The 23,456-nt window shown below is 37.9% G+C and overlaps 1 protein-coding gene across 2 annotated transcripts in view; it reads right to left on the bottom strand.

Annotated features, from left to right (window-relative positions):
- Positions 1-23,456, bottom strand: part of hivep2a (HIVEP zinc finger 2a) — a 75,748-nt gene that overhangs the window by 35,178 nt on the left and 17,114 nt on the right. Inside the window, exons 1-2 of one of the 2 annotated variants that reach the window (XM_033991480.2) lie at positions 16,222-16,488; positions 6,641-6,676 (exon numbers count right to left, since the gene is read on the bottom strand). The gene's annotated coding sequence lies outside the window, so the exon portion shown is untranslated. Of the gene's footprint in view, positions 1-6,640; positions 6,677-16,221; positions 16,489-23,456 lie in introns of those variants that run through there. The other variant, XM_055232258.1, reaches the window with a different exon arrangement.

Here is a 23,456-nt window from a genome sequence, read left to right as displayed (position 1 = left end):
TAGAGGCTTCGTAAGGCGGGAAAGTGATTAATTAACAGTCGAGCAAGAAAGTTCGTTAACATGATTAATTTATACAAGACAGTATGACTTTAAATAGGGGCAAAGGTGAGAAATGGAGAGGGCGGAATATGTGAAAGAACAAGGGGAAAGAAGTTAGAAAGATACAGGGCAGAGAGATGAAAACGCTTATCATTTTTGTCTTGTACAATTAATGTAAATACTGTACTATCTATTACAAAAATTTTATACTTGTATACATTTTATACTATGAAATACTGTTCTTTAGAATGTAATTTTCAGCACAAAATAATAGATAATATAACTAGATAAGTAGATAGCATTATTTTTTTTCTAAATTTTATAAGCAAATCAATTCTTGCACCTCTTCTGTAAATCATACGGGTTGTAACACAGACACTTGAGTGAAGCATTAATCAAACTGCTGCTACTGTCTATGTTTTTGTATCTGTATCCGTACAAATGAGCCAAATAAATCAAATGTAAAAAGGCAAAGATCCAGGAGGAAAAGCTGATGTCAGAGGGGTTTGTTTGGATGTGAGGAGCAGGTGTGAGTGACAGTCTGGTTTGCTACGGTCTCCTCTCTTCACAGCTCAAAGGAACAAATCTGGCCTTTTCATTCACCAAAATGATCCACACCTGACACCACATGTAAAGAAAAAATAACATCCCTCGTCATTACATAGATTTAATGCACTCAACGTTGATGCAATTCAAATTAACTATTTGAACTTTGGCCGAGATAAATGCGTTGAAACTTATAAAAAAAATAATCATAGTACACCAAGTTCACAGATTTTTTTCTTTGTATCATAATAGTGTTTTTGATATGGCAAATGTAATTGTTGAAATGGTTACAATTAGCAAATCATAGGTCACTTTTTTTGTAAATTAATAACCCCAGCTCCACTTCGCCATCTGAAAAAAGCTGTTCTATAGCCGTGTACGCGCCCAGAACTGAATACATGTAGATATTAACGATGTGCCAAAGGGTCTGTGAGCACTAGGGACCATTTAGACACATTTAAATACGTACTTCCAGCATCTTTAACATGTCTTTATGTTTTGACTCATAATCTCACATTATGAATGATATGGCTGAAATCACATTCCCACATTTTGATCCATGTTGTTTAGGTGGAAATTCTTCCCTCGCACTAGCACGCTGACACACGCTAGCACATGCTATCAGGCTCCACATCCGTCCGCCCATTCACACATGACACAGAAACGGCAGTGCACACATGTTCACAGCTTTGCGAGAGTCTCCCACATGCAACACTTAAACTGAACCAGAGATGTAAGAATGCAAAGATATCCAGGCAGCACTTTTCACTTGCACTACATTCCAGAAGTTATATAGATTTGGCATTAGCTTTGAACCAAATAGCACATATTTTTATTTTGACCTGTGTGGGTGGGCCTCATGTTGGTGCGGTGTGAGTAGACGAGTTGGCAAAGTTGTGAATGACCTTTAGATGCCACTGCTGATGTGAGGAGAAAGTACAGTTGAATCTTTTTCAGGTTTGTAAACAGTGTCAGTGAATGTCCTCAAAAGGTAAAATTAAGAAGAAAAACTATGTGTTCTGTCAGTGTAGCCAATTTACCTTCAAGATACACAATAGTATAGGTCTGAAACAACTGAGGTGAGTTTCAGATCAAACCATTCATTCAAAACAAGAAAACTTATAACAGATTTTTATGGCAAAGCGGACCCAGCTGCAGCTGCTTTAAAGGATTTAACTAGTTTATATTTTTACACAATTCAGAACTCTATCATCAAAATGTTCAATGATTTATTAGATCCCCGATTCACAGGCGGTAACAACCCAAGCATGCAACCTCACCATCAAGAAACAAGACATTAAAAACCAGAACATAAGAATAAACACAACAAGGTAGATAGATAGAACAATATGTTACAGTAGCTTTACTTTGAGCAACTGCATTTACATTATAGTGTAGTTAAAAGACCAGGATTTCCTTCACCGAGTGATGTAGATTTACCAAAAAACTGGATTACACCAAAAACGCACTTAGATCCACAAATGATGGCCTACGTGACAAAAGACATACTTCCTGTTTTTTCCCAACAACTTTCAAAACAAATCAGCAGCAACCTGTACAATGGCAAAACCCATATTTCACAAACTATTATTATTCTGATTGGATAATATAAACCAATCAAATCCTTATCTGGAAAACTAAGAACATTAAGGGTATCCCAGTGTTAGCATCATGTCTGAGTGTGGTTTGAATGTAGACGGAATAACGCTGATCCTATACCACTAATCTCTCTGGTTTCCACGGGCGACCAAACTTTCCATTCTGAAAGAGCGTATGAAAAACGACTTGCTTTTCTATCAACAACACAATCCACTCTGGCCTTTTCAGATTCTCAAAAACAGCTGGGCATCATCAATCATCTGTACAGATATAGATCACATGGGTTTTTGGGTATAAACTATACGTGGCACCTTTAAATATGAGTGTTTTATTCTGATACCAAAGATACTTCTGTGGTATCAGAATAAAAAGGTTAAGGTACTAACGATACAAGAAATAAACTACTAAACAATATAGCACTACAGAAAGTAACTACAGATTTTCATGAAAGAAATTGTAGGCCAGTCAATGGAATGTATTATTATTATTATTATTATTATTATTATTATTATTATTATTATTATTATTATTATTATTATTATTAGTGTCTAGATAATATTTAAAACAGGAATAGGTGTCAAAAAGAACCAGGATTGAAAACAGGGTGTTATAATGGTAAAATACTCTGACCTATAAAACTAAGTTAAAACATTTGATTCTAGCCATTCATATTTTAGAGAGATCCTGTTTTTGCAATCATGTCCATCACTCATCTGTCACTGTCGTGTTTCCAAAGCAATAAAACATAACAACCCAAGAGTCTGTGCGTGTATTAGACTGTTGATGAATTTCCCATCAGCCTCTCTTTTACCCTGCCCATTTCCCAGAATGCAACAGTGACTCACTCATCCGACTCAGCTGTTTCACCCACACTCATCAAGACTGCAGGGAGCTGCACAGAATACGCAATTTTCCATGTAGTTTTCATTTTATGCATGCAGTTAAAACAGTGTTGATGACTAGTGCACTTTGAATTATTAGTAACTGTTGGATTTATTTAAAATACAAAATTAAACTAAAGGAATGTTCCAAGAGTTGCAAATTCAAACACTTTACACCAAAAAATTTAACAACAAGGTTTAGGAAAGTATATTTATTGTTTAATATTGATATTTAAAGGCACACTGGACTTTTCTGGTGGGGAGGATCTGAAACTTGTGGACCTAACAATGGAGACAATCAGGTGACTTGCTTTGTCACCCGAGAATACACAATAGGTTATGTTTATTCTTAGCTTACTCATTAGTATCATGCCGTGTCTTTGGTTAACCACAAATACATTCATCTGTCACTGGTCTAATAATTGTAACATTAACAGGAACCAGGGCACTTTGTGTAAATCATCTCCGATTGGCTAATCTCAGGTTCTTGTGAAGGAGGATTTACTGTAAAATTTGTCATCTGTTACCGGGCGGATTTCCTGCATGTGTAATTCCCTGACTGCTGCTCCATGACATCCTGACCTATAGGGTTAATCTAAACTTCAACTTGCTTTAAAGACCATGACTCTGACCTTTACCCATAATGCATTGCATGTCATGTCAGCAATATTTTGAAGGATAACACTGCTTCAGTATTCAGTGAAGATGCACAGACAACCTTTCTTGCATTGTTATAAAGGGAAAAAATGTGATCAGTTATTATGGCCTGTCACACATAATAACCCTAAAGTAGGAATATGAACAAAAACTATTCTAAATTAATTATACGCTTAACAAAAACATGAACTGCAATAAATACATGCCAAATGAAACTCTAAGCAATAAGTTTGTATATATAATTAGTTATTTTTTCAACCCTCTAAAGCTCAAACCTTATTATACAAGAGAAAAATAACAAAATGTTCTCCACTAGTACAAAGAAAAAGTCCCCACTGTAAATATTGACCCTGAAAATGTATTGTTCCATCTAACATAATGAACGTTAACTTTGCTATAGTACTTATCATGACAGGCCTATCAATACATATATATTGTGTGTGATTATATGTTTGGGAAATAAGAGGGAAGCTATTAGACTACAAGTGGAAGACCAAAGAGGAGCTTTCTAGATCCAGGTTGCGTAATTTGTTACTGTGCGAGACAAATGAAAAACGTATAAACAGATGACTTTTGTTTTGAAACTCGGACTTTCCCAAATACGCATTAAGGAGTCATTGCGTGCCACTTGTTGAACAACCTTTGTCAACTGTTCTTTTAGATGTTAATATTTAGACGTAATTTCACATGGTTTGCTATTGCCGTGGACAATATTCCCCTAATAAGATCCAGACATTTGCTTTTTACTGCCACTCTTCCAAATCAACGCACCAAGTTAAAATTTTGAACTCAGCTGTTTTGCACCTGTTCCCAAGCTTGCGTGAATTTTCAACATTATCCACATGCAAATATGAGTCAGTCCAAAGCTTTGTACACCCCGATATTGCATGGGATGGTAACTATGTGAAGGAAATAGTGTAGGAGAGGGAGAGTCATTTTGCTGTTTAGTTCCATCAGCATACTGCGGTGTCCCATAATTGAGGTATGTTTAAACAATTTGGCGATTTCAAAATTTGCATCATTCAAACAAACTTTCACATCACAACCAAGCAAAACAAGACCTGGGCTGACGTCAAGAGACAAGAATATGAATATGAGAATGCAGCAGTCATCACAAAATGTTATGCAATCTTAATCAAAACTACTTTTAAAATACAACCAGCAAAAAATTATTTTAAATGCAGAATGTGATACTATACATCCACTGTTTCAGAATGCATGTGTATGTATATATATATATATATATATATATATATATATATATATATATTCCATTTAGCAGTAAGAAAATGTACAAAAAATACAATAAATGCAAGATAGAGTTAAATGCCATACTAAGAGATAAGTTAAATGCCATACTTTGGAACATTCCAGGCAAGGAAATAATGCCTACATGGAGATGAGCAGGTGACAAACATTCCAGGCAAGGAAATAATGCCTACATGGAGATGAGCAGGTGACAAACTCCTCTCCAGAAAAGTTTGTTGGTATACCTTTAATCTGCTTATTATCATTTATTAGTTACATTTTGCTCTATGATACAATAGATTGATTCAACAAGTGGCTTTGTTTAAGGTTTTATGGGGCAGAGCGAGTACTCTTAATTCAAAACACAGTATAATTAATGTTACTTTTATTACACTGTTTTTGCAATTGACCGGAACAATAATTGTAATCACGATTAACAACGTGTTCATTGCAACAGCTCCACCTCATGCTATTGTGTAAAGAAAAGTCAAGAAACCTCATTTGTCCATGCTTTCTGTGGCAGCTGCAGCAATCTCCTCCACTCAGAGAGGGACAGAGGGAGGCCTGACCGGAGCAGAGAGCGAAGACTGAGGAGGTCAACAAACGGCTATTTATATCTCTGCACCGAAAGCCTTCAACACACACGCACATGCACACAGACACACACACACAGAGCCGCGTATCTGTGTGGAAAGGGTGTTTTTCAATATGGCTTCCCCAGAAACCTTCAAGGCTATCAAGAGGATGCCAGGATAAGCCAATATTAATATGAGTGGTGATTATAACTGTCAAGGCAAAATCATTTCAATTTCTTTTCTCTCCAGCCTAAACACATATCGTCCTTCAGAAAAATCAAGACAAATTAAGTCATAAATTTACGACAAAGAAAAGGTAATGGGAGAGAGTCAAAGGGCCCCTGACTGATTTCTTTCCATGTATCTGAGCAACATGTGTTTTGCCCCAGTACATTTTATAAGCAGGTCTTATGGTCAAAGTAAGTCTGCTGTCTGCATCTAATTACACAATGTTTTATTGTCCAAGAAATAAAGAAAATTGCAGTGTTTGTGTTTTTGATATAAATAATCGTGATATGTTTAAATGTATTTGGTTTCTTTCCACGACCCGGCCCCGGATAAGCAGAAGAAAATGGATGGATGGATGGATGGTTTCTTTCATAATAGATGTATTTTATTGATGTGTCCCATAACCAAGTATAAGTGGATTTATTGCATGTATTATGAAATTATATAAGGAATAGTGGTACAAAAAGTTTCATAGTCATTAATGGAGACTTCCACACAGATGCCAAGCCATTTCGGACCTAAATAAAAACATACCAGGACATTTAAGGTGAATAATGTGACATAAAAAGCAATTGACGTCTACAATTTGTTTTGATAAGTGTGCAAACCAGACAGACCTGACTGGGTTAGGCCTATTCACAGCACAGAAACTGGGAGGAAACTTCAGTGACAAACCAGCTTTCAACAATTACTACAGTAATCCAAGCATGTATCGATTCAGACGCACCGGGTCATTTCAAAACAATGCAACATACGGCGGATGTGGTTAGATATGGCTCTTAAATGCCAATACAAGGTTGGAATTCCCAGGTGTTCTTATTGTGTACTGCTAGGAAATATTTTATTAGAAGTTAAAATGTATCTTACCAGTTGGGTTTAGCTGAAGCATTGGTTCATGGGGATCTGTAGAAAGGCATAAGAAAAAATATTAGTCAAGCGAAGAGGTGTCCCCTGTCATATACAAATCATGGTATATTCATTTGCTACTACGTACAGTAAATAAATATTAAATAACATGTATAAAAGCTGCAAACAAAATGCAGTCAACGGAATATCCAAATAAAAAAACAAAACAAAACTGTGAAATTACATATTCAAAAAGTTGATCTTAAAAAGCCTCCCCCTAATCTCCCCCTAAGCGCCTTTCCAAAAACATCCTTAATCAAATAACGCAAAAGTAAATAAACTTGTTCTACTCCTACATTAGATATATACAGTACTTCAGTCTTTAATAATGGAGGAGTATTTGTCTGCTGTGGGTGCAACTTCTACACGGTGCAGTACAGACCTCAAACAGCAGATGCACAAAAGCACCAGGCTGCACTGGTTCAGAGCATCCCACATGTGCTGATGCAGAGCTGCAGAGCACACAGGCTGCAAGGAAGTGAACCGCATGTTTGGAAGTATGAGTGAGTGCCACGTAAAGTTTAGACCCACTTTTGCACCTTTAAAGTCATTTGTCTGTTAACAGTTAGTACTTGGTGTTATCCCTCGTGTAGTTTCTCATTGGTCCACGTGTGGTCAATGCTACAATGTCAAATTATAATTTCAACCAGGTGAAACAGCTGTGATCAATAATTTTAAGAAGAACTTTAATGATTAAACTGACAATAGATATTTAAGAAAACCTCACAGTGGAAAAACAGAGAGAGAGAGAGAAAAAAATGAGATTTATATGAATATCTTGAGAGGTGATGGGTAGAAAGACAATGTAATGTACCTCTACTTTAAGCTATGAAATGTATATCTGAAGAGTTTAAATTTGAAAGTGTGCAGTGTAACTTTTACAGCAAAACCTACTCGTATCCATGGAGATGTTATTGTTTAGCCTTATATCACAGTATGGCATTAAACATATAGAGATCTGTGGAGAGGCAAGCCTGCAAGCAATAAGAATGCATGTTTTTCAATTGATTTTACTTATTTATTTAATCTTTTTTCCTCCAATAATTTAACAGATGCAAAACTGGTGCAAGATTGATATGTTTAATACCATACTGTGCAACATTGCAGGAAAAGCAACATGCTCATGGAGGCAAGCAGGTGGCAAAAAGTTACATACTGCACCTTTTGAATTCAATATAAAACTGATTCTAAACCAGTTTCACAGTTGTTTTGATAACTTTGGTTTTGACAGTCTCTCCCTCTAGATTTGTTGACTATTTCGTCCCATGGCTCAGAGATCTCCATATCTGAACTTCCTTCTCTTTGGCCTGTTTCCGGCTAAATTGTGAGTAAAAATGGCCGGGGAACTCTGTTTGACACCTCCGGAGACCACTTCCTGTTTACTTCCTGCTGCGTCCGGTCTCCCTCAGAAAAACAGAAATACAGTATTCTTAAAGGAACAGTGCGCAGAAATACATCAATGTGTTATCTGTATGTTCTATTGTTTTACTAGAATACCCCCAGATACACTCAAGTCCTGTTATGGAAGGAGGTAGTTAATCAAGATTTTTCATTGAAACGATCTGCCACAGTGAACAAAATGAATGGATGATTTGGCAGAATTTTACATCAGATGCCCTCCCAAACCAGCCTTATTGAACTGTGACTAGAGTTGTCAATAGGGCGAAGTTGAAAACAATCTGATTTATATCTAAAATCTTCTCAATGTGGCAGTTGTGGTAGTATAAGTATCAGCAATTCCTAGTTCAAACTCCTTCTAAAAGTTGTAGTGGTATTGTGTAGATAGTATAGAGAAGAAAAAGAATGAAAGTTAAATATTTATTTCTTGAGAATGACATTTAACTTTTGTTATGTCATATTGTTGGATCCAAAAACTGAGAGGAACCCTGTACAAATGGAAAGACGCTTGATGCAGACAGGCTGGTCACATGATCAGCTGGTGCGTTCAGGGACTGCTTGTTTTGAAGGTTTTCCAAGTCTCTTCAGGGACAACACTTTGACACAGTCTTTCAGCCAGATTTGTCATAGAGGATAAACTACGGCAACCCCAAAGGACAATACCATATTTCCATATGCCTGCTATAGAGACGGTTAATTATTTAAAGGTCTCAAAGCACCAGTGAGGTTCAGGTTAAAATATTAATTAAAACTTTAAATACACTAGAATCTATTGTGGATGATGTAAGACTATATGAAACAAAGGAAAGACTAAAATGGGCCATTCCTCTGAAGTGCAATATATATACTTCATTTTTAGATACCGCTCCATTTGAATTAGTAGTATATCCATTAGAATACCAAAAAAGGGTCTTCAAATCTGTCTAAACCAGAAGTAAAATTAAGTTTTGGGTTTGAACCAAGCCTTAATGAGGGAGGGAAAAGTAAATTGTTTCATTACCCAGCTAACATAACAAAACAAACATAACAAAACAAAACAAAAATAACAATATTGTTTAGTGTACGTAAATTGAAAGTATTGTTTAAATTGCATTTTAATAGAACTAGTTGGTCCCGGTTTAATCTAGACCTAATTAGTCTCAGTTTTATCTAGATTTAGTTAGTCCCGTCTTAATCTAGACATACTTAGTCCTGGTTTAATCTAGACCTAGTTAGTCCTGGTTTAATCTAGACCTAGTTAGTCCTGGTTTAATCTAGATTTAGTTAGTCCCCGTTTAATTTAGACATAGTTAGGGTTGGTTTAATCTAGTCCTAGTTAGGTTTGGTTTAATCTAGACCTAGTTAGTCCTGGTTTAATCTAGACCTGCAAACAAATACTTAGGTATTTCAATTATTCATACTAGTTCGTCTTGGTTTTATGTAGTTCTGATTTAGTCCTGGTTTGAGTAAAAAATAAAAAAATAAAAATCTGATTCAATATAAAATAACAATGAAAACAAACAAATTAATCGTTTTTAATTAAGCTATAAAACGATTTAATACAACCCTAAACCCACTAAGGAATTTGTAAATAGTCATGTAAATAATTGAATCTCGACTTCTTAGACCTAAAAGTCAAGTAACCATAATAATATTTAAAAACATGTGGTCACCAGTAAAACACTTTGCTGAACCAGACTGAACCAGCTGAACCGGGACTAAACCAGGACCAAGTGACCCAGAAAACCATCTTTGTTTAATTGCTTGGTTCTTTGGTTGTGATTGGTTCAGTCTGACCTCATCTGTGTCGATCTGTGGCCACTTCAAACAAACATAAAAACATCTGCTCTCAGAGTTAAACACAAAGCCAGACTTTTGAACTCAAAGCTCAAAGCGTGAGTCGGGAATAAGATCAGTGCGTATTTGGGTTCTGCTGACTCAGAACGGAAAGAATGAATGAAAAAGAAGAGAAAAGAGAGAGAAGGAGAGAGGGAGAGAAGACATGGAGCAAGGTCAAAGATTCAAATGATGCACAGCTGGGAGAGATGGCTCAGAGCCGAGAGTTTACCACCACACATCACACTCTTCACTCAATAACACTGCTGCGGCTAATGCTATTACCTCTACTGCATATACTGTACTTCTAATGTTACTGCAGATGCTACTGCTACTGATACTACTACTCTTTCCTACTCTTTCTACAACTACTCCTTCTACTACAATGAAAGCTATTGATACCACTACTACTACTACTACTACTACTAATACTGTTACCACTACTACTGCTACTACTACTACTGCTAGGGTGAAAGTTACTGCTGCCACTACCTCTGGTACTAATGTGACTGCTAGGGCAAAATGAATGAGGAACTACTTGTGAATAAAGTGTCAGAATTCTTTCCCAAATCCAAAACACTACACACATGATTAATATCACGAGGCTGACTGCAATGGTAGATAAATAATAATCCAAGGTCAACAGATAAATTATTTAAAAAGAGCATTAAAGGCATCTTGAGTTCATACTTTTGTCTTGATATAACATGTTTTTGAAATGTCCACCTTCCCGTCAGATAAGACAGAGGAATTTGTTAGGGCTATAACCAAACAAAGAAAACCTCCTTCGCTGAGGTAATTAGAATGACTGAGGAAATGATGAATGGTGTACTAAGCCAGTCTCGAGTGAGAATATGCTTTACGTTTGTTTATTTGGACATATTTTGAGTGGACTCCCCGGAGTTTGTCACCTGTCTGCGTTCCAAAGCCACATGAGGACAACACACTGTGGCACTAATCACTGCCTTCTTTTCCAACATGGAAATTCCAGCTCACACCAGGAACGACGGAGCAGAGACAAAGAGCTGTGGAATATTTCCGGACTTAGTTTCCATCCAGACAATGAACTATAGGACTTGGGAGAGATTTCAAGTCTTTTCCTATCCATTATAATTTCTGATATGTCTTAAAAGCCTAACTCTTATTAGTTGCCTTTAAAAGTGACGTTTTAAGGGACTAAACCTAATCTAATAAAGAAGTAAGACTATACTTTCATAACTCTATAATTAAAACAGGCCCAAATCTGTTCTAAACTCAGGAAGAAAAAACAGGTTGACTGTGTCAACATCTGGAGTTCACCCTATCGTTGGTGTTAAGTTAAGTTGCCATGGCGATTAACAACTTGAAACTAAATATTTTATCTTCCTAATCAGAAAAAGTCCTCAAAATGTTGCATAGAACCGGAGGGACAAGCTCATGAATAACCTGTATTTTGCAAGACCAACTGAAAAAAAATCATCCTTGATCAAAATAAACAATACCTGCCTTACTTAAAGGCCATAAAAATATAGAAAGAGTCAACAAATTACAATGAAACACACACACACACAGGTTTGGAGATTTGAGCCAGTCGAAACCAGCGCACACACCGAGACCGCAGAGGAATTTCCTAAGTTCATATAAAAGTGATAATGGGATGTGTCCCGGCGGGAGCGGAAAATCAGAGGTGACTTACGAGCAGAGCATTCCTGACTCTGACACGGGCACATACACTCAGTGGGGCTGAAAACGACCAAGAAAAAACTACTATGGTCAGCAGGTTTCACACATTATAATATAAAAAGGACAAAAGATATTTTCTTGCTTCCGGAGGAATATGGTAAATAAGTGCACACTTAGGTATTTCAATTGTTCAAATTGTGACTTAAATTTGATGGCAACTGTTTTCTCTTAATACAGTTTTTTTAATAGATTCTTAGTTAGCGTCTTGATCACATACTACTTAGATGCATGTCACTTATGGCAACCATCTCAATAAGAATAGATGCCAAGAGTTCACAAATATTGCCAGGGACTGAGGTCCTACAACAAAAAAAAACTGTTATTTGGCCCTTGAGCAAGACACCTCAATAGCCAATTCATTGCAATTGTGAGGCTGTAGTTTCAGATTGGCAGTCCTGTATCTTTCACTTTGCCAAGAGAGTGAATAAATAATGCAAAGAATTGTAAAACTATTTGAGTAACTGGAAAAGTGCTAGGAAACTGGTAAGGGACTCCACACGGGCAATTACTGTATCCATTTCATCATATATGCCCATGGATATGACCAAAACATGGAAACCAGCATTAGCACAGAAAGAACATGCTGATGATCACAAGCTGACTTCCTCCTAAACATACCACAAACCTACACAAAATAGTAGCTCCCCTGTTTATAATACAAAACCCGCTGGTGTGTGTGATCACCATCTTTTAGCATGTCTATTTTTGATGATATTACCACACTCCTCTCTCTCTCTCCACCATCTGCCTCTCTATATTTTCCTATTGAAGGTTCATGTTGGTGCTGCCAGACGCCGGAGGGTACACTGCCCCCTACTGGCACGCACTGGCACTGTTCAGTGAACAGAAGGACTAGAGCTTATTCCCACAGAGAGACCCCAATGGCCAAACACAGCACAGGTGAGCACCACACCTGTCTCTCTGTCAGAATGCCCAAGGGTCTCAGGGTTTTTAATTAATCTGTTTCCAGGGCGTTTCAAGGACTTTTAATAATAATACTGTAAAAATTGTCAATGGGCAATAGGATTATGACATCTCCAATTAGTTTGTCCTTTCAGTTGCGCTGTCTGTGTAACCTATCTGTCGTCGGTGTAATCCAAGCCAATTGCCTATAACCGAAGAGTTGATGATGCCCTTGAGCAAGACACATGTGAGGCAGTGAATACCTAAAAATTGCCAAAACATTTGTCTGACCACAACCTTGTAAACAAAAGGCTTGCACTGGTCCGCTGACTGTACACTCATAAACAACTGAGGGTTAGTAGGAGAAAATGCAGTAACAATTAAAGAAGCACTTTGTAACTTTTATGGTGGAGTATATATATCACCTGCTTGTCTGCATAGAGTTGTTAACGCTTTGCCTGGAATGTTTAACAATATGGCATTATCTATGTTAGATATTCAATTACAAGTCTTTATTGCTGACAAATACTTTGAAAACATCAATTCTTACTGTGAGCATGACACCTCTAGGCCTAGCTTGGTGACCTGCTTGGTGAGATGAATATGTCTCATGCCACTGTGGAACATTACAGACATAGCAATAATATCTACATGGAGACAAGCACAAAAGTTACAGTATTTCTTTAGGGTTACTGCAAATTCACCTGGTCATATTTTTATATAGCGCTTTTCCACCTTCAAGGCACTCAAAGCACTTTACATTCGCTCAAGCTAAGGCAAGGTGGGTTAAATGTTTTGCCCAAGGACGCAACAGCAGCATTCATCTGTGGGAGAGCGGGATTTGAACCACTAACCTTCAGCTCAGTGAACAAACACACTACCAAATGAGCTGCTGTCACCCCTGCTATACTTACAATATCCTGTCTAGTCAAAGCAAAGAGACAAGCAACTAGCTGACCCTCCGACAGAAAAGTGGCATAGCACACTTTTAAATAAGCATGGTTTCAATATTAATTTTGCTCGTGGTAGTAATGTGGTAGTATAAGGCTCATAATATCCCATTTGTAGACCCTAACAGAGCCTTGGACTGGTGTTACACTGAGACAGATGGCTTCAGTCAGTGTTAGTTTTAGAGCGTAGGAAGTGTCTTTATTGAGGCCTTTTCCTTGTCCACATTGTCAGATTCTCAGACAGTGAAGTGTGTTGGCCCGAAGCACGTGAGGCTGAGTGGGCGATCCCTGTGTCCACACAACACTAATACTGCACTGGTCTGGAATTATAATATATCCTTCTAAAAGTAGGTTAAAGGAGATCTGGAAGTTCTGTTAAATTTGGAGATTTTTTGGGATGTAATTCATTACAGTTTCAGTAGGATGTTTATGGGGTATACCTAAGACTTAACTGTCTATAACCTCAAAGTGCTCAATCTTTATGAGGTTAAATTACGGTGACTAACACATGAAAAGAATATTTGGTTTTAGAACATTTGTTAAAAGTTTGTGGAATGGTAATTTTCTCAACCCTAGATAAACTGTTTTAAATCATTGTGGCTTAGGTTTAACACTTGGGCAACTTACAAAAGCTACACAATAAAGAGCCAGCAAAAGTTTTTCTTCTTGCTTTTTTGTGATGACAGAGCAGAGCAAAGGATCATACAGGAGTCAAATGAACTTGTAAATATTTGCAAATCCATGTTTTACTATGAAATGTGGGGAACTCCATGAAGGAAAATAAAATAAAACCAAAAAGACCAGTGACTGTTTAGTTAGTATTCTTATTATTGTCAAGTCAAATGTGTCAAATTCCTTTTATGTGGGGATTTAAACTGTCCAGTAACAAAATACGCCCTAATAAAATTACTTCATATACTTTGAAATGAACTGCAGCTCTTTAAAATGATTCAACTGAGTGCACCATATGTGTGCCCCCAAGCGTCACAGACATACAAGATGAGCGTCTTCCCCAATGAAAATGAATGGCAGGTTCTAATGTCCCCAATTACGTACATATTAAAGGATTACACTAACAGACTTTCAATGAATAGTGACTGAGGTGTTTTATACTGTACTATTCCCCAAACAATGGATAAGTATAAAGGCAACAATGAAGCACCATTTTTTATTACAAAATGCTGGAATGAAGATTAGACGCTATGATTAGTTTTACAAAATTACAAAATCTCTCATTACTTGCAGCATTTTGAGCACATTGGACTGTTTGTTTACATTAGAGGAACTTCCCTTTGTGCCACAAATGATTCCGACATAGAGGGGAGGACACTCAGGTCACCTCCCTGCTCCAAAAAAATCAATACTCAGAAACCTTTTGATACCAAAAGTAGAAAGTTATGCTAATTTGAACAGTTTTATATTACGTAGGCTAAATTTGGTCCATTTCTGAAATAGAACTGGAATGGTCTTGATCTATATCTGAACTAGTGAGACCACATGGGTACCAAGGATACAAGACAAGGATGATAAGACATACATGCTTAACACTGAGCCACCTGTCACCTAGAAAACGTAGGCGGTGTTCAAATGACTGCACAATGAGTCAACACACACATAACACTAAAAAATAACACATGCAATATCCAATTATCAATAGCAACATGTGGTGATTAAACCTATTGCAATCTTGACAAGGGCTGTCTGTGTCAAGTAAGCATAAACGACAGGACACTCCTAGTTTGGGAAACATAACATAAGAAGCAAATTCAACAACAGCGATAAGCTTCCCGCACTCACAAAACTCTTATGTTCCATTATGAAAAGTTGGTCTAAACAAGAGTAACAAACCAGGTCTAAAGCCATGCAGGGAAAAGAATAGATGAGATTCTTTTGCCCCACGATTGAAGGTTTTTAAAGGTACCATGTAACTTTTATAGAGGAGGATCTGTCATGTGTATGTCTCGATCATTTTTTACATATTTAGATTTTAAATGTTCATTAATATGTGCTGTCCTTTTACAAATAAGAAAATGCTATTGCTTTGCCTGAAATGTTCCTCTGTATGACATTACACCTACCTATTTTCATGAAGGCAAGCAAGTGATGTCACAACGCCAAGTTACCGGTCAAGTAATGAATGCTTTGTTTGGAGCAATAAAAACAACAGTATATCAAGATAGATTAGTTACATGCTGTACTATGAAATCTTCCAAGCAAATTAATAACATTTCCATGGAGACAACCCTCCACCAGAAAAGCTACATAGAGCACCTTTAAGTTGCTCCATATTCATGCCACACCAAAAAGTAACTCTGTTTTTCAGTGAATGCACCTGTCTACTTATCCAAGCAGCGGTGATAGCTATCTAACAAACAACATTACCTCCAATAGAATAGTATCAACTAGAAGAACCATAATCAAGTACCAAACTATTCCAAACGCCAAAATGCCATAACAATAGACTAGTGTACAACAGGACTGTCAGTAAGCGCATTGATTCTCATTGAAGTGCCTTATGTCACCCGCTGTCATTCACGGCTGTTGCATCGCCACGACAACAAGAGGACATCCCCTCCGCCTGGCTGGCTGCACTGCACTACAAACACACACCAAATGCATTCAAGCCGCGAGAGAAAGGACCGCTCTAAACAGGAACCGAAAGCAACGCGCAAGTCGAGTCTTTTGCATAGGGCGTAATAGCGCATAAACGTTCAAATACAACAATACATCTTGATCAGTTGTGGAGAGACTAACCTGCCCAAGTGTAGCCCTCCTGTTCAGATATTGCCATGTGCATAAACAGTCCGTATCCGTGCGCTAAAACAACATGTGGATCCGAAAGCGTCAAGTTTTTAAAGTGCCAGAAATGTCCGAGCGCTGTTCTCCCGTCACCCGCTCCTCTGCCTTCCCTCCTTCCTCGCTGGTTTCCTCGCCCCGAGTGTTTACATGGGTCTGGTGGCGCGGTCAGAGGAGGTCCGATGATAGGTGAGCGGTGTGTGCGCGCGCGACTGTATGAGCGCTCCAGCGGAGAGAGGGGATAGGAGAGACAGAAGAGAGAGAGCGAAAGAGAGCAAGCGAGTGAGAGAGAGGGAGAGAGAGAGAGAGAAAGAGAGAGAGAGAGAGAGAGAGGGAGCCCAGAGGAGTAAAGCCCAGGCGTGACGCACGGCCAGAAATAGACAGGAGGGGCCGCGACAGGGGGAGACGCATGCGCACCGAGCAGGGCACTTTTGCAGCGACATATGAGACAGTAGACTGTACACACCGCTTTAAAGGTATGCTGCTACAGTTTGGATAGTTACTACGGCATAATACAAGTTCAGTACCTTTGTCTAAGAAGTAGGCCTAGTGCATTAGCCTATCAAAATTATGCCAGATACACTAATTTATAGCCTAAACCTGGACAAGTATCAATACTGAAAAAGTCACATAAAACACTTTGCTGTTTCTGTATAGTGTTAGAATGGTCTTGGTCTATATCAGAACTAGTACAAGACCGCATAGTATTAACGGAACTATGATTATTAGTTGAAAAGTGCATTCTATTGTATGAAAAATCATTGTGGTATCGAAACTGACGTTAAGTATCAAGACTTCACCTTAGTGTTGCATTGTGACAACTCTAGACTATTTGCAAATTCCCACATTGATAATCTTCTAGTAAATGAGTGGACCTAAGACAGGAGAAAAATTAAGGCATTATTCCTTTCCACACTGACCTAAACTACATTACATTCATATTTCTTTTTTTTTAAACAAGTTTCAGAATGAATGTGACAAAAACCCTTTTAAATGCAAACATATCTGTAACAATCCTGCATCCTCTCCCCTGCCCCCTCACTCTAGCCCATGTAAATGCATAAGTTCACGTCACTGAGTTGTGTTTTTGTAGTACAAGTGTGTTTGCTCTGGATAGCCCAGCTCTGAGATCAATAACAAATGTAGCTCACCAAATCCAATCGATATCTGTCTGTCACTGGGCCACTGGACACACAAACTAATTTAACAGTGGCTGTGCTCCTGACACTCACAATAGTGCCACCATTACACTGCCATAACCAGAAACAATAAAGGCATAAAACGGTAGTAACGTTTGGCCACACAATACAGATGCACTGCACAGGCTCGCTGCAATAAAATGAATTGACGTCATGAGTTAGTTTTGAGGGCAAATTAACTTCTCGTAACAATACCGTGTCTTTTTTAGAGGATAAAAAGGTTTGCTCAGAATATTTACAAAGAACACTATGATAGACAACCCCAAACCACATTGTAAACTGTAACGCATTCAGACACCATCGTATTATTAGAACATTAGGTAGCTAGTATCACTGTTCCTTCTTGAACCACTTCGATGGACTGTACTGACCACTGCACATTAACCCGTTAGTCTTATATAACACTTTTCAAGACACTCAAAGTTGTCTTACAATGTCATGCGTCGGTGGTGGTACTAGCCCCAGCTGCCCAAGGATAGACTGACGGAAACATCCCTGCTACTCTGCTAAGACAAACAAACAAACACACTCATACACGCAATCTACCCACTGCCAATGCTGCCCACATCAACAGTGATGAAAACAACTTTTACTTGCTGCTAAATATATTCCACCCAAAAGTTGTTATTCACTTGGGGAGGCTATAGCTTAGTTGGTACATGTAGCATTCACCCACGGGTCCAAAAATTTGAAGTTTGACCCCAGCTTTCACCAACGCATAGTACTGTAAATGTGTCCATGAGCAAGGCACTTAATCCCCCTTGCTTCCAGTGTACTGCATACTCTATAACTGTGTATGTGAATAGGTTATTTGATATAAAGCACTTTGCGTACCGATGAGACACAGAAAAGACAATTTACTTTTCAGTGGTCCTGTTATGCTGCTTGAAATCTTGACTTTTATACTTGAACAATTCTTTACATGTATACCCCCTTTACTCTATGTCCTTACATTAACACAGTACAAGGCATACAGTGGTTTCTATAAAGTATAGAGTAAGTGTATCTATATTTAGCTGAAAAGCACTACAGTGCATAATTCATATGCATGTGATAATAAATAAAACATGGTGTATACATCGCTGTTCACCCAAGCTCACGGCATGGACTGCTGAGGTTTGCAAGTACTCTCCCACTCTGCAAACAAAGATAGATTATAGGTAAAATATAACAGGCAGCTATTTATATACAATGCAGACTATGAGAATATGCAATACCTAAAGCAATGAAAGAAGTTTGGAGTGCTTCAGTCATTTTGAACAATGTAACATGCAATGCTTGTTTTAGTTGTTTTAGTTTAAAATACTAGCTGCTCTTCACAATAGTTGGCTTCAGGGCTGACACGTAGAATGAGGAGTTTGTACTAGGGGGTCCTTTGGGGTTCTATACAGCCTTGATTTTCCACCAGTGTGTTGTGTTGTGTTGTGTGCCTTGCGGTACTGCCTTGGAGTGCCTTGAAATAAAATAAATAAATAAGAAAATTTGGGTAACCTGTTTCACACATGGATCTAATTGAATATTTCACTATTTTGGAGTGTCAAACTTCTGATCCAAAAAAGAAAACAAAACAATCACCATCATCAACTTTTAAAAAACACTGTGTCATGGATAATGTTTTTGTTCGATTTTCCTTGTTTTGTCTGATTTTTCCTGTTGTTTGATTTTCCTGTTTGTTTTTGTGTATAGGCAGCACGGTGGCTGAGTGGCAACACTCATGCCTCACAGCAAGAAGGTTTGGTTCGACCCCCGGGTCGCCCAGGCCTTTCTGTGTGGAGTTTGCATGTTTCTCCCCGTGTCTGGATGGGTTTCCTCCGGGTACTCCGGTTTCCCCCATCAACCAAAACATGAACGTCCTTCGAGACAACTGTTGTTGCGATTTTGGGTGTTACAAAAATAAAATGAATTTAATTGAATTGTTCCATTAAATAACCACTTTTTAAAATTGTGTGATTTGGTCATATTTAGCAGGTGGTGAGCATGAAATATTTTCAATCAAAGGGTGCTGTGATTCAAAAAAGGTTAAAAAGCATTGTTATAAGAGAACACAATAAAAACAGCCATTTTGAGGCAAGGTAAGATACCCCACCTTGAGCCCAAAGTAGCAGGAATATGAATAAGACATCCTTGACCACTAATAACTCATAATGTGGAATGCCCTTTCAAAGCTGCTGTAGATGCCACCAAAGCAATGTCCCGCTAAAACCTTAGCATAGCTTTAGCCAGCCCATTAGACCTGATATTAAGTGCTAAAGATGGAATATTGGAAGATAATGGAGAGATATACTCTTATAAAAGAAAGACAAACAGCCGTCACATTGTGCTTTCTTCCTGCCCATCTGACATTTAGTTTTTGCTCACTTGAATGCATTTTATCACTGTGTGCCTCCAAAAATGTGTGTGGCCTTTTAAAAATTGCTGTTGCTTTGAAATAGCTGCTGAGTTCCCACTCTCCTTAAAACTAAATGGACTAAAAGTTAAGTTAAAAGTGCATTGCGTAACTTTTCTAGTGGACGGTCTGGCACCTGCTTGCCTCCATGAGATATTATTCCTTTACATAGCCTACAGCGTTATGGCATTAAATCTATCTCCATGGAGACAAACAGGTGGCCAAGTTAAAGGTCAGATCTGTGAAGAGGCAAACCCAATCATAGTAAGAATGCAGAGTTTTTGAGCAATATGGTAAAATACTTAAAAATAAATTCCAGGTAAATATGATATGATGGCATATTATGACACATCACAAGTCTGTGGTTTAACATTCACAAGAAAAGTTGCACGATGCATCTTTAATTTGTTTTCACTATTTAACAGAAATCCTCCTATATTTCAAACACTGTTACTTTTGGCCGCTTTGGAAGGTTCGTGTTTGGACATGACCAGCTTCAGTTAAAATGGCTCTGAACTTACTATGTCCTTATTTGAACTGTATAAACTTTTACTATCACAATGGGGTCAGGGAAAAGTGAACCAAAAGTTTCGAGAGGCAAGTTCCTCGAGCACAGATTTGGAGCTGAAAGATTGTAATATAACGTCCTGGGCAGGAAAGTAAATACTCCAACTCCATGTGGTCTTATTATCCATAACCTGTAGGACCTCACAAATGTGTTCTGAAATACATGCATCTGATACTTGTATTAATTTAGAAGGCCACATTTCAGTCTTCTATTCATCCTAATGTTCCTGGCGTGTTTAAAATGTACTGTGAACAGAATAGTGATTTGGCAAATGCATTACATATCAAACAAAATTGCAATATTTGTTAGAACAAATATTTAGATAATCCTTGGAAATAATCTTTTGAAAGCATAAGTCAACTTTTCCTCCAGCTCTTTTTACAGTATTTTAGGTTTATGGGACAAAACGTGTTGGGTCCAAATGCCACCCATGCAGAGACAGGAGGACCCATCTGGCTGTCTATGAAAATTGCATAACATTTGAACGTTCTTTTATAGTTATTCTGGGCCGAACATATTTCAGACTTAATGAGGGGTCACACAGAGATTGGGAAGCCCCTGTTTTATTGCCAGGTTTCTATTCTGGCTTGTTTGGCCCTGGACTCTATTATAGACCAGGGTTAATGTTTGTCTATGGGGCAGGGGGGCATTTGGGGGATATTTGGGGGGCTATTGTAGTGTCCCAGGAGGCGACAGGTGCCACGCCACTCGACACCGCACTCCGAACCACGCTGAAAGAAGGGCAACCGAAGACCAGTGTGAGGAGATGGGTTTGGACATAGAGATGAGAGACAATATCCCAGGAGGCATACGGGACGTCCCATACAGGAATAGAAATCAAGTAGTGGTAGCAACGTCCTTTTATACAAGAGGAGCTGACAACTTTTCAAACATATGTACATACATTTGTAGTTAATTTTGGACTCGGCATTTTTTCCATGTGTCTAAGTAAGTTTCCATCATTAAAGGGCATATTAGGACAATTCTCCCTTTAGATCACCCTTTTTTCCTAAGTGTCGCTTATTAAAACAAAGGCAAACATATGACTCATTCAGATTGGTGGATTTACTTGGCCAAACCATTACAAATGTATTCACACATTCACTGGATGTGTTGCCTGGCAAATCAAGAATGATATCTCTGTATTTTTTATACAGATTGATATCAGTCTTTTCTCCACATCCTCTGTTGCATCTCAAGCCCACTCAAATGTGCTTGTGCAATCAGTTACATTTTTTTTCAGTGACACATGTGAAATAAAAGAGCTCATGGGGTCACCTATGATTTACAATTAAAATTAAATTCATCTCACCTCAGATTAACAGAATTTTGTGCTTCGCTCATTGATTCTGCAAAAACACACAATGTTTTCCAGCCCTGTGTGATATTTTGTTCCTTTATTATTTCCGATGTGATCGCTAATCAAGCTGTCAATCATGTCTATTCTATTTGAAAACAGGGAGATTCACTGCTAACTAGACTCACATCTTTGTAAAGTATTGAAGAAGTGTGTATTCTGGATCCCAGGCAATTGGATGTGTAATTTTCTTGAAATAATTTAGCTTTATAATAATTTACAATACATTTTATTCAGATATTTGATTAATGATAAATGACATTATGTTCAAACAAATGATAATACACAGATAGATGAAGGGATTTTATTTATTTTTTGATGGATGAATAAACTTGCACAAAAAGTATTACTTATGACTATTTGGATCAACTGACCAGAAAGACTTAGGGACAACAAAAATTATTCTTAGGGAACCCCATAATCTATTTAGCCCTATCCAAGAACCTGGCTATGATCTGGAGAAGTCTTCACTCCTTCCTCTTGACATTGTGCCCCAGACACATTGAGGAAGAATATGTCCAAGATCCAAGATTCCAATGGAGGCAATAATGTTCATTTTGGGGACTATGAGGTTGTCTGTGAATGTTTGTTAATCTCCTTGTCTTTTATTGACCGATGTCTGTCTGCTGCTGATTTGAGGCTCTGCAGAAATAAATTAAATTGAAGTGACCTTAGCTGGTCACAGTATCGTCTGAATCACTTTACTTTTCTGAAATATAGTCCATTTGCAAACTCTTAGCTCATCCACTAAAGAAAAGCTTCTCTCTGGTCTAGCCCATATAAAAACTCCAGACCTCTGCTAATTATGATGTTGAAATAAAAACTTGATATTTAGGCTGAGCATGTGTGGTGTCATACTCGTCCTTTAAAAATGTCATGTTTGTGATATTTCTGCTGAGTTTAGTGTTTTGGGTTTGGTCCTCTTAATGAACAGAGCTTTTGGGGTTAGACTGAGTTCATTCTGACATTTAGAAATATGACATTTGAGATCCCACCGCTGTGAACCAAAGTGTGGGGTTAACTTTCCAGGTCACCAATTAGGATTACAAAAGGATAGGAGAAATACAGTAGAACATATGATGAAAATATAAACACTGCAAATGAGAAATATAAAAACATTGCCATTATTTGCATTCTTGGGCTATGGTTGAATTTGATAAACATTCAAACCTGTATTCACTCATTACTGATTATAGTCTCTGCTAATGCATAATACAATTTAGTTCACTGCAAGACAAAAAAATATATAATGAGGGTAGATACTGACATGGTAATATTATAAATCCTAGGTTTTGTACTTAAAATCGTGAAGGAAACCCAGGCCCCATCCAGTCTGGGAATTGACCCAAAGAACTTAACACTGTGAGGTGAGAGTGCTGTCCACTCACCCACAGTGACGCCACGATTCAAAAACAACAGTAACCACAGAAACTCAAAAACAATCATAGATCACATGCTAATTCTGCAGGTGAACTTTGACCAAAAGCGTATATGTTCTATTTTTTGGCAAGAATATTGGTCAAATTCCCAGCCTGTTGAAAGTTCCTAGAAGCCACTGCAGGAACCCACAGTATGAATTAGTGTATGAAGCTTCTAAGCTGTGTAATTGCCTCTGGTTGTTCTATCTATTCCTATCCTGGTCTGTGTCCGGGCCCGTCCCGTAAAGCCACGGGTATTCAAGGC

The sequence above is a fragment of the Periophthalmus magnuspinnatus genome, chromosome 24 (genome assembly GCF_009829125.3).
Source record: "Periophthalmus magnuspinnatus isolate fPerMag1 chromosome 24, fPerMag1.2.pri, whole genome shotgun sequence".
Lineage (NCBI taxonomy): Eukaryota > Metazoa > Chordata > Actinopteri > Gobiiformes > Gobiidae > Periophthalmus > Periophthalmus magnuspinnatus.
The sequence above is the reverse complement of the archived record's forward strand: the minus strand, read 5'-3'. Positions and strand labels throughout refer to the sequence as shown.